Source organism: Crocodylus porosus, unplaced genomic scaffold (assembly GCF_001723895.1).
Source record: "Crocodylus porosus isolate Cpor-Errol unplaced genomic scaffold, CroPor_comp1, whole genome shotgun sequence".
NCBI lineage: Eukaryota > Metazoa > Chordata > Crocodylia > Crocodylidae > Crocodylus > Crocodylus porosus.
In genome coordinates, this window is record NW_017728906.1 from 120,688,564 (window position 1) to 120,701,654 (window position 13,091).

Here is a 13,091-nt window from a genome sequence, read left to right on the forward strand (position 1 = left end):
CATCTCCCTGGGGTCATGGTCCCTAAGGGTCTGACCGACAAGCCTCTTGAGCTTGTCAAAGTCAGCTTTTCTGAAGTCAGTGACTTCTGTGTTGCTGACCGACTTGCCAGCTTTATGGCGGATGGTGAACGTGATCAGCTCATGGTCGCTGTCACCCAGCTTTTATCAGTGCTGACATGCATTTCACTGCTTACACAACTGCAAGCGTTGCAGTACTGGGTGCTTTAAACCTACATTACTGGCTTCCTAGAAAAATGGTCTAACTACCAGACTAAAGTAGATATTGCAAAAAAAACCCAACATTTTCCACCCTCCCAATGAATCCTCCCACTGCATCTAATCTTAATTGGATTAAAAAATACTGGGATAGTTTCTGCCCCATTGAGGATAGAGGTCTAGGCTATGTCCCAAACCTCCTGACTCTCAATGATAACATCTCTAACACTGAACTTCACACACAAGTTTTGTTTTCTCTTTTTCCTGGTTGCACATATATCCCTTTATTGACTGCTCAGGGATAAAGCTTCAATGGGAGGGCAGAAAATTCTCTGGAAAAAAAAGGTGGATTGAAAATGGAGGTGGGAAGGAAATTAACAACTTACATTGTTTTTTGTCATATATTATATCAGCAGGGAAATTGTTTTGTAGCTCAGTAATAAAGAGCATTTTGTTAGAATGGATTAACTAATACACATATAGAAATAGATTAGCCTGTAAATGTTTAGGTTTATTGGAATCTGGAATATTAATTGCTTCTAGATACTGAATGGTACAACTTATTTGTGATTTATTTTCCTTATTAAAAAAAAATGTGATTTTTTTTTCCTCAGAACTGGGGATCCTACTGTAGAACTATATGAGGATGCCATTGACAGATAATTTAAACCACCACAGCAGCTTCTTTAGACATATATGGTAGAACTTTTTGAATATACAACCATAATATATTTTGTTTGCACCTATCTTTTCTATTAAGAAGTTACACTTTAAGCAAATAGACACATATGAAATAGGCAAACAGACATTATTATTATGTATAAACATGTTAAGATTAAGCTGAAAAATATAGTTTTGCAATTCAATGACTTGTTCTGCCCATCAGTTTATTAATGCAGATTCATTTATTTATGTTTCTAACTTTTGCTTAAGGCTATAATCTTGAAAGAAGGCATACCTTCCTTTGAACATTAGTGTTAATAATGAGACTAACTCTGGACTAGGAAGAAAAGGAAATGTTATACTTTTAAGCTTTCCTCATTTCTATAGTAGTAGTATCACCAGAATATAACCTTTTTATATAAAAGGCAGAAGTACTTGACTAGTTTCCAGAAGTTCATGACGTTGGAATCAAACAGTTATAACTAAGTATCAGAAAGAACAAAATTGGTGATAAATCATTATGACATTAGTCTTATTGAGTATATGTGTGGCAGAACATCTTTGGTGCCTGCCACTTTAAGGATTTAGAGCAGGCAGTAAGACAGCTAGCAGGTGTGGGCCAGCCCTGATGAGATGGTCACATGACTGCAGGAGGGCATTGTGATAGGAGGAGGGGGCTGAGTAGCCTCCATTTTAAGTTAAGCCATCAGGTCTGAGCTAGCAGTTTGTTGCTGGCAGCTGGAAGAATACCACTTGGCTGAGCTGCTGTTCATATCTTGGCGGTAAGGACAGGAGCTATGGGGATGACAGGAGGCTCCTGATCCTGGGGCATGACTAAAAACTACACACTGCTGCAGTAGGATGGTCTGGTGGGTCCACCTGTGGTGGGGAGGTCCCCAAGAAAAGCTAGGCCAGTTGCCTTCCCAGTGAAAGGTGAGTAAAGGGCACTTTATAGCCCCAGTCCCCACATCCTGGTGTGTTATCTAGATGTAGGGCCAGGCAGGGGGGGCAGGCATGTCTATGGTCACCTGAGCCCCATGTGGTGCATGACCTCAGAGGCCCCAATGAGGGACAGAGAAATAAAGCAGCCCCAGTGATGGGGCAGAAGCATATGTGGATGTCCACAAAGAGTAAGGTGCACAGTGGTGGCCTGAAGGATTGTGTTTGAAAGGTATAGATTAGGGTTGCAAGGGTGACCTCCAGGGCTGCACCAGGGGTGTGTTGAGTAGGGCTGTAGAGGTGGCCTTAAGGGCAGCACATGGGCCAACCCCTGTAAGAGTGTGAACCTAAGAGTGGCTCAGAGAAGGGCTAGTGGCTGAGTTCAGCCCAGTGTGAGGCATAAGGCCAGCCGTCATGTAGAATAGGGTCTGTGTGAGGGTCCCCTGAAAGGCTGCATGTGGACCGGCTCGAGCATGAGTAGGAAAGCCTAAAGGGCTATGTAGAGTAGGGGGGACCCAAAGGAACGGCATGGAGTAGGGTTGGCTGAGAGTGGGCCAGTGAGGGGCAGTATGAGTGAGGCCCAGTGAGAGTGGGTAGAGTGAAAGAGCCCTTGGGAGAGGGGGCGCTATGAAGGAGACCCTGTTAAAGGCAGAGTGTTAGAGTCAAATGTTAGAGGCCCTACAAGGGGCAGAGTTTGGCCCAGCCATGGGCCAGAGCTATTACCAATTTATGATGGCATCTGTGTGGCATGGGACACAGTATGGAGGAGGTCAGAGCTGTGTATAATGCCCTTGGTATCAGGACATAAAATATGCAGCCTCCCACATTTTACACCAATTATTTATTCATCAAGTCAGGGCAAGAAACAAGGTGGACTGCCCCTAGACAGGTGGGTGATATGACATTAAGACCCAGCCCTGAGATACCTCCCTGTCACAATATACAACTACTAATTTTGGTAACAATTGCAGGAAACATCATCAACAGTGTGTTGCAATTGTTTCACAATGTTTTGAACACAGGCCATGTCCAGATGAGTGCAGATGTACAGTATGTGGTGCTGCAGACCCCTCTGCAGCACCACACACTACACATGCAGGTGTTTCCCAAGTTGTGTGGAGATTTCAAAAAAAACAAAAAACAAAAAACAACAAAAATAAGGTGGCATACATGGTGGCAGCACACACTTCTTCCCAAAACTGGAGCCTGGCCAGCCATGCTCTGGCTACTGGCCAGGCACCCCCCGAGGCCCTCAGGACCCCAGATAAGGTTGCTGGGGCCAGCGCAGTTGCTGGCCCCAACCTTCCCTACCGCACCCAGGGTAACGTGGCACAGGAGAAACCAGCATCACTGTCAATTTATTATTCTATTCCAGTTATAAGTTATATAGTGAGTTGTAGCTTAAGCAGTAAAACCTTATATACAGTAGTAGTAGTAGTTGCTACTTGGGTACTGAGAAGTGTATGCTATTTATACCATCTTCATTTCTAATCAAAAGTCCCACAGAATCTCGTATGCTATTTTCAGAACAAATTGTATTTCCCGTATGGCTTTTGTCATCTTTTGGTTCATGGCTCATAATATTTACTAATAAAATTCAGAGCACCCGAGTGAGAAACTCCCATAAAAAGGATGGGGGTGAGGAGGGGAATGCAACTAGGTTGCAGAAAATACAACTACAGTATGTGTAGTACTGATTGCACTGGTGACCCTCCCCCCCACCCCACCCCCAGAGGATGCCATACCCACACGGCTTCCAGTACCATTCATGCATTTTATGTTAGGCAGTACTTTGCTCACAAAAAAGAGGAAAAAAACCCTAGAAATAAACCTACTAGAAAAGAATTGAATCCAGGTTTGCCCCTTTCCAAAAAAGTGCCTTAACCAGTAGGCTGCAACGGTTCCATCTCTTTACTCTCCTTCTGTCTCCCTGATTTACAAAGTTTTGTCTGTTTGGTTGGTAAACTTCAACAGGAGGGGTGGGTAGTGCCTACTTAATGACATAGAGCTTAAAGAACTCTTCAGAAGTTGAATATCAGGAAACTTGAAACCACTCAAGTGGAGCTCAAGGAACTAAACTACTAAGCCAGTGTTCTCAACCTGGATGCACCAAGGCACCACTTCAAGGATGCACCAAGCTTAAAAATAGTCAATGGGAATCACTAATGACCAGTGGCTCTCTGAATTCCTACCTCTTCAGAAACTTGGGTGTCACCTAACCATAAGGTGTGTCCATTTACTTACTATCACACCACCTAGATTGACATTTGTAGCTGGCCATGTCATTAGCTTTAGATTATTTAAATCCTCTTTCTCCTGACAGTCCAAAAGCCTAGTGTACCAGTCAAGAATCTTTTTAGGCTGTGGGCCAGATAAGACCCAATTCAGTAGGGTAGGGGGAGGAGTTGCAGTGGGCACTAGGAATCAGCCATTGCAGCTGTTTTTTTTCCCCATGGTAGCATGGGGAGCACATCCTCAGCTGGTGCTTTTTTCTGAAATAGCATGGGACTGGTGCCCACAGCGAGGCTTTTCTCCCTGTCATGGCATGGAAAAGAGAAGCTGCTGGAGCCTCACGCCTGTGAACTGGATCAAATTACTCTACAGGTTGTATCTGACCCACTGGCCATAGGTTGATGCTCAGGGATCCTGCTTTACTCTGATTTAAATGCCCCCTACCCTCCAATTTTAGGTTAAAAAAAGTAACACTAAATCTGTATTTTTTCCATGATTAAAATGAAATGCCATACTATGTGTATGTGTATGGCATTTCATTTTAATCATGGATAAATGTGGATTGGGGGTAATATCCAAAAATGTGGGCGCTCTGTGTGTGTGTGTGTGTGTGTGTGTGTGTGTGTGTGTGTCTAGCTATCTAAAGAGAGATCTATATCTATATATTCATTTCATATATTTCATTTTTATCATGGAAAAAATGTGCATTTCGGGTTATTTTTTCATAGCCAAAAATTTGGGATTTTTTTTTTAAATCAGAGAAAACAACAATCCCTGCTCATTTCCTATTTTCCATATAGGCCTTGGCACCTAAACTTCATTTACACATCAGTGTATCTGAAATATTGCCGAAGATTGCTGAAGTATCTTAGGCACCTAACAGGTCACTTTGAATCCAACTCCTGGGGCAGATACTCAAAATTTAGTGCAAGAAATTTCTAAATCAAAATGACAACTAAGACTATTTGAATCTGGCCCATATTTCCTACTGAAGGAGTTAAAAGATTCAAAATTGTTTTTCATCTGTTAGAGCTCCCCCAAAGCAATACAATTTGTGGTAAGGAGCACGATCATTAATTTATATGTCAACAGTCTTGGAGCAATCATGCAGCACATGTATTTGTTGATGAACAGTCCATTTTGATTCAATTGAAGCATTTTAAACAGCCTCCAGGAGAGACTGATAATTATGCTATTCACATTAACCTCAAACCAGGGAAGCAAATATTATTTTAAGAATATTGAGATATCTTTTCCCCTCCCCTATGGTTATTCTGCAAAGAAAAAGGTCACCTTTTGAGGCCAGCTCAAAATTCAGGATGTATTAAACATATTATCTACATTCACAATCATGCTAGTGCCAAATGCTATTCTCCGTGTTGCTGAAGATTACCATGTTAATGGTTAAGCATCTTTTGTTTCATTTCTTGGCTTGCAGAACTTTAATTTAAAACATGAGTGAATCTGACATTCAAATACATGTCTGTATGGTGTATGCCATCGGATTTTTGTTTGCCTTTGCATCTTTGATATGATTGTACTTTGAGGCTGCTCCATTAGAAAAGGGTTAATTTATTTTTAATTAAGTTTATTTAATTAAGCTTCACCCTGTTTTTAATAATTGAATCTCTAATGGAACTGAAAGCTGCAGGGAACCAAAGCATCATTGCTACATGTAGTGCTTAATTGGAAATGATATAACTTTCACAATATGAATCATTGTTATGGGGATAAGATCAAATGCTTTGTGATACATGTTTTGGATGAAATCATCTTTTTTTTTTTTTTAAGATTAAGACATACATTTTCTAGAAGTCTTGGTTATAGGTTTGTCTTCATTACTTAGGAATTTCAGATTAAAAAAATAAACCCACAATAGAAATAGAGCAATGCAAAGAAAATAAATGCAAAACACTCTTATTAGCCACATGTGATAAGAGACTAACAGCAAAAGAGAGAAAATGGGCTATGTGTACTAGATGCAAGTCTTCATTTTCAAGAACCTTCAGGGCTTATTCTGATGCAATAAAACACCTTCACAGGGTATCAAAATATTGACTTCATTTCCATTGTGCTAATAAAAGATGAGCATTCTTCAATCATTTATTAAATATTCAAATATGCACCCTTGTGCTTTCTTGTGCTGCCCTTCATACCCCTTTCTGTAATTAATATATTCACCAGAGTCACCTACTTACCCATCTTCAAAATCTTTCTTTAAAACTTATCTCTATAAAACTTGCCAGTGATTGAGCATCTGATGTGGATGTGGGAGATGTTGAAGATTGTCAACCAGTATTGCTTCCCTGTTGTCTTGCAAGCTCCTTGTCATTTGCCAACTCGTGTCAGTTTGGTCAGGGCCTCTCTCTTAGGCTTTTACAGTGGGGTCCTGGTCCACAACTTGTTCTCTAAACTATCACAAAAGTATATATAAAAAAGTATATGTTACTACTTATGAAGGATGTGGTGTATACATCCACTTTATTCTTAACAGTATGGTAATTTCTTTCCATCAGAAATATTTCGGATCGGCATTAGACGGGGTTATTAAAAGGTGTGAAACCTGACTGACATAGCTGTGCCAGTGGGATATATCTGCATAACACAATACAGTGCTGTGAACACATAGCTGAGGCAGTGATAGAGAGCCCAGAGATTGGGTTTGAGTTATTTTCCACAGAATAATTATCCCAGTGAAGCACGGTGCTAGTATTATACTTGTATCCTGTTTCTGAAACAGGAGCTAGCTTAATTCATCTTGGGTATCTAGACATGGCATTGCATTGTGCTATGTAGAGCAACATTAAACATCTCTTATGCTGTAATGCCATCACAACATGCTTTTGTTGGTTATTTTGCTAGGGAATTGGGAGTGCACCTTAAATGAAGAGAAACAAACCCAACACAATGGTTTCAAGATTGTTTGACTGAATTTATGGAAATGGAAAACATTCCTCAGTCAGTGCCAACATACAAATACTTTTTGTTAGGGTGACAATATTTGGATCTTGGGGACCACTGGATTTACAGGCTGGATAAAGACATGACCTGTGACCTAGCAGAGCTGCTGACCACAGGGCAGAATATCTAAGCCAGCCATTGCTTATGCTAAGTAACCATCTTAACTGTGTAAACCATTTTTCTGAGAAAAAGCAGCAAGTGAATCTGTGTAATTCTGTGTACTGTGAACCAGCTACAGTATGGAACGAGATAAAATACAGGGGCCCAAAAAAGGTGGAAAATGGTACAATATGAGACAGAAAAACAGACTGGAATGTGAAAAACAACATGTAATTAGTAACAATCCGAGATGAACATATGCAAAAAGCTGATTGGTGAATGTCAGCGTGTCTGTGCAGGGTACCCCCTAAGCCTCTTGATTCTCTCCTGCCACAACTTCAATCTCAATGGATATAGGGAGGAGGGAGATGTTAATTGAGTGAGTACCCGCGGGAAGGATCATGCTGGATTGGGGTATGGTACAAGTGCTTTTATTACTTTTTCTCTTTCTCTTATTTACAGGAACCCCTGGAGGAAGAAGTCAGACAAATCAAGCTCGAGGATCCCCTGGGCATCCAAGCTGATCCCTGCCCAGTTCTGCAGGTGGTAAGTGCCACGTAAAGTCCTGATACCTGCTGCTAATTACCATATTAGCAGCTCTTTAGTGGCAATGGCAAAGTTCCCTGGCCATGCCTTGTGCCAGCTTGGGGCCCGCAGTATTCTAGGGGTCTCTTGTCCCCAACCCTCTTCTCTTCAGGTGTGGGGTGCCAAGTCCCTGTCTCCTCAGGACCAGGTAGGGTACTCCCCGCTCCTCTTTGTCTCCCGGGGAGCTCTGCTGCGCCCTGGAGAGGAGCCACAGCTTTTCCCCACGTTACGGCTCTGCTTCCCTATGACTCACTGCTGCTGGCATAGACTTCAAGTGTGTAGTGAGGAGGGCGGCTGGTCCTGGGACTCTGTCGTCATCCTCATGTGGACCCTTGCACCTGGGATCCACCCTCAGGATCTTTTGTAGCCATGTCCTCACCCGCGTCTCCTTGTTTGTGGTGCCCAAAGGCAATTTCTCCCTGGCCTTCTCCCTTTTTCCTTCAGGGCTGAGTCTCATTGACTCTTGGTGGCCATGGCATGCCTCTTCCCCACCAAGGAGTAATAGTGTCCAGCTGCCCACATCCCTCTAGTAACAGGGCTTCAGTTGGGACCCTGTTACAGTGAAGAAGTCTCCAGAAGCTTCCAGGTTTTGGTAAAAATCCACCCATTGACCAAAGAGCAGGAATCAAGGTCTTAGACATGTGCTCATGGCAAACAGACATGTAAATAAGTGAAATGCACAGGTAATTCCAGGCTAACAAAGCAAAAAATAAACAGAGGTAGAGCCTGAGCTAGGAGGAAATATGGGTGAAACAGGAAGAGGGACAGAGGTGGAATGAATGTTAATGACTATAAACCAAAGTGTATAAATATGGGGGGGAAAAAAAACTATTGTTCACTGTGGTGCCTCAGTTTGTTGTTTTTATGGGGGAGCTAGTCTGAAACTGTCTCCATTCTGAATAAAGCTGATTCTATGAAAGCTGTTGCAAGCAACGTGTGCTAGTGTTTGCTCCCTGCTTGCTCTGGCTAATGAGTAACAGGACCCATGAGCAATTGGATTGTCATCTCCCTAGTCATTGGGTGCCTCATGGAATCAAGGTCTAACACTTCTAATGGTGCCACCCAATATTAGGTGGACAAACACTTACATGTGATTCACAAGATAAGTTCAGAGATCTGAAATAGGAATCCACAATGCCAAAATACTCAGACTTTTTGTGACCCTTTTGAGTTCTTTGCAATGGAAGAATTGCTATATTATTTCTCTACAGTAAGAAGAAAAAAAATGAATGAAAGGTTTGAGTGGCATTTTTCAAGGGGTGCTGTATGTCTAGTGAGGGGTGTCTTCATTTGAAAAAATGTTGAGAATCCCTAAGCTAAAGGTTAGTGCAACATGGAAGTTATTCCTTGCAGAAAAGGTTAGATTTCTTTCAATAAGAATATAATTATTATTAGAAAATGGAGTTTGTTTTTTTGACTCCGCAAAACTTGGGAGTTTTGCTACTTTTGCCTTCTCCTGTGCATTATGAACCCGTTCACCTTCAGTACAGAACACTTATGGGGAATGGAAGGGTAGAGCTTTTATAGGAGACGGGGTTGTCTCATGCTGTGTGAATTAGACCTCGGTCAGCTCTTAAAATATAGCAGAACCACCGTGAGCTAAAATCTGTTCTCAGTTAAATTGGTGTAAATTGGTTCCACTGAAGTCAAGAAGCTGTACTGCACCAAATAACATGACTGAACTGAAAAGCTACCTGTTTGCTTTAACAAAATGCATATAGATCAAAATTTTCATAGGGGGGAAAAAAAACCCACAATAAATAATTGCCATGCTGATTGCTATTAGCTCTATGCCGGCTATCAAAAATTGTACTGCCCTCCTTGCTTTGATAGTAATTGCTTAGCCAAATAAGAACTGAGGCAGACTGTCTATGATTATCTTCAAAATCTTTTTAAAAGTTGTCTCATCTTTAGAATAATCAGGCTTGATTAACAAGGAGGTGGATCTCCTAAATACTTAAAGAATTTTTTGTAACTGGAACATTTTTACTTAGGTTAGAATGCTTACATTAAAAGCTGTTTTCAAGGAATATGCTACAAAATCTTTTCATAGGTTTCTCACCCACTCCTTAGAATTAAATTTATTAAAAATTTTAAAAAGAAAAGAAAAAAAAAATCAATGAAAATAGATTATTGCAGATTTCATCCCTATTTAAATCTGTAGGACTTCCCCATATAGATAATGTCATGGCTTATTCATTTCACTGCTTTGCTCCTCAAAGAATCCCACAGGTTTTTGTTAGACTTGCACAGATGAGGTCATATATTAAACCTGAATACAGCAAAATTTGGCCCTCACAAAGGATAAACATAATGGCAGTTTGTGTTTCACAAGCAGATTAATATTAATATTAATATTTAAGGTGATTACTCTGTCTTGTCTCTCCTTACTAAGGTTCCCCAGTGACTGCAGCATAATGAACCTAAAGTGCTGATGCAAGCCTAGTGACTGGAGCCTGGGGGAGGAATGGAACATAACACATACACATTTCAGTGATAGAATATTACCTATGGAACAAAGCTTAACTATAATGCTGTCAGGGAAGACTAACTGATCTTGAAGGTCCGAAAGTACACATTCCATAAATCTAAACAATGACATTAATGAACCTCAGTTAGATAATGGGATATTAGAGTTCTCCATTTTCTCTGACTAAGCACACGTAATCCACTTTCAGGTCTGTTTAATATTAGCATTAAAACAATCTGTGAAGCCTCTTCAGCATAGAGTGTGGCTCAATCTTCCTAGGGTGAAAAAAAGTCATTAGAAACTGGTCAAAATGGCCACCTGTGACTCCAGATTCTTCTGTGACACACATACAAACATGCCCAAATTGAACTCAATGAGAAACTTTCATGCACAATTAATGTATGAGTTACGCACCTGAGTGTGGCACTGGATAGTAATAATTTTTTTTTTAAATGATGATTTAGTGATGATCAGAGATCCTGGTTGCCTCTAATTTTTTTTTTTTTTTAATTTCCAATTAAAATATCATGGAAAAATGTGGATTTGGGGTTACTTTACTTTAAACTGAAAATTGAGGATTTCTTTTTTTAAAATCAGAAAAAAACCATGATCCCTGGTGATAATTTAGTCACCATTGTTTCTGCTGCTGCAAGCTCTGACCATAATCCATACACACTTCAGCTTGATCTAGAAAGTGTTACAACTGAATAATTAAAAACCTCAGCTTGTTAAAAGTGTATCTAAAAGGTCTTGGTGTTTTTGCTCTGTAATGCAAAAGGGAGTCTGTCTTATAATCCATGTCAACTCTGCAGACAGACATTGTTTTGTTTCCTTCAGTATTCTTCTTTTCACTTAATTTTTGTTTCAAACTCTTTTTTTTATACCTGCCACTTTTTTTTTCTTTTAAAGGGTCTCAAGGTACAATGATAATTTCAAATAATTATTTTCAGAAAATTTAATTCCACAGGAAAAAGAGAGAGAGAATCTTGTGCCAAAGACTTTCCAGAATCAAAGACGAAAGGTTTACTTCAGTAGTCTACTAAAACATGTTTAATACCTTTTCTTAAAATATACTTTATGAATATAAAACTTAAGCTTTCAAATGGCAGAGTAGGAAGAATGTTATTGCTATTTTAGAAGATATTTATAAAGCAAACATAACATTAATATACGTGACTAGGATGATAATTGTATTGATAATAATATTGAGAGTAATAAACTTACACAGTACTTTTTAGACTGTCAAAAAGCCCAAGGCTGAATCAGTTCAGTCTTTGTAGGTTAGTCTACAAATTATTAGACTGAGAAATGACTGGACACACATTTACTTCTGGTTTTGGAAATTCAGCCACATGCCTGCAATAGCTCATGCCAAAAACCATGGGGTGCGCTGCTCTCTGGCATTTCCTCTTCCTGCTGCCACCAAGGTGTCTGGGATTTGCGGTCCAGCAACACAACAGCAACTCTGCAGGGTTTCTCATTACTTCCTCTTCCTGCTTCCAGGTGCCTCTGGGATTTGTAGTCCATAGTCATAGCCATCAGTAATTTTTAGCAAGTTTAGCAGGACAGCTCTGTACTGGGGGAAGGGGTGTTTAACTGAGGGAAAAGGGATTTAACCACTTCCCCAAGACCCAAACAGCGTTCGCCAGAGGGGGGCAGTCCCTGCCTCTTCCCCCCACTTCCCCCATAACCTTTTTCTGCTGCAGCAGACAGCACAGCCCAGGCCTGGAAAACTTGCTGGGATGCTGAGGGACTCTACTTTAACTTGAACCAGGAAGGTATCTGGGGGAGAAGTTTCATGAACTGGTTCGACCCAAATCAGTTAAATCTGATACCACATTCAACCAGGTTTATGTTCAACCAGTTTCAGGCATTTTGAAACCTGTTGACATGTACTGAGCTTCTTTTCTGTTATAGGATTAAACCAGTTCCTGATTATTTAAACTGGTTTACGTGTAACATCTGTCCCTAGCCTTGATGACTAGGTCTCAAAGGATTTTACAAAGGAGGTCAATATAATTATTTTCATTTTACAAAAAAGGGAACTTAAATATAAGAAGGTGAAGTAACTTTTCCAAACCAGTGAAAAGGCCAATAAAAAACCCAGGACTGATGTTTGTGTCTAGTGTATCCCATAAAGAAAAAAACAAAAACAAACCCTACCTCCTTGTTATCTATCAGTTAAATAAGCCAGGTACAGACATTACAGTTTTACTGGTATAAGTGATCAGAAACTGGTCCATACCCAGAACAGAACAGAAATTCAGCACACATAGATTTCTTAAAAAATGGTGGAACACAGTATAAAATGTACCCTCCCCACAAACAGTGAATGTTTTCTGTTCACTGCTTACAGAAAACTGCATAACAACAATTCCACCTCCTTCTTTTTGAATGGATATACCTAGCCATACTGTCCATAACCGCAGCATCATTACATAACTTACCTTATATAACTGAAATAAAAACGTGACAATTCCTAACCTATACAATAACATTACAAACTTAATCCTTTACCATTATAACTATCACTTTGGAAGAAGCAAAACCTGTGTTAGTATTCATTTAAAGACGAATGGTCTGTGTAGTTTTTTTTCTTGTTTTTAATTAATTGAAGAACATTTTGAAATAAACTGAGTGCAACAGAATCCCCTACTCCAGCTTAAATCTGTAGACACCCTGAAACAGTAGCTGACTGCATTAACTCCAATGGGCATTTAAATTATGAACACTAAAGATTACATTACAAATGTCTACATTACATAGATTTCATAGATATTAGGGCTGGAAGGGACCTCAGGAGATCATCGAGTCCAGCCCCCCGCCCAAAGGGCAAGAAGTCAGCTGGGGTCATAGGATCCCAGCAAGATAAGCATCCAATTTACTCTTGAAGGTGTTCAGTGTAGGTGCTTGAACCACCTCCGCT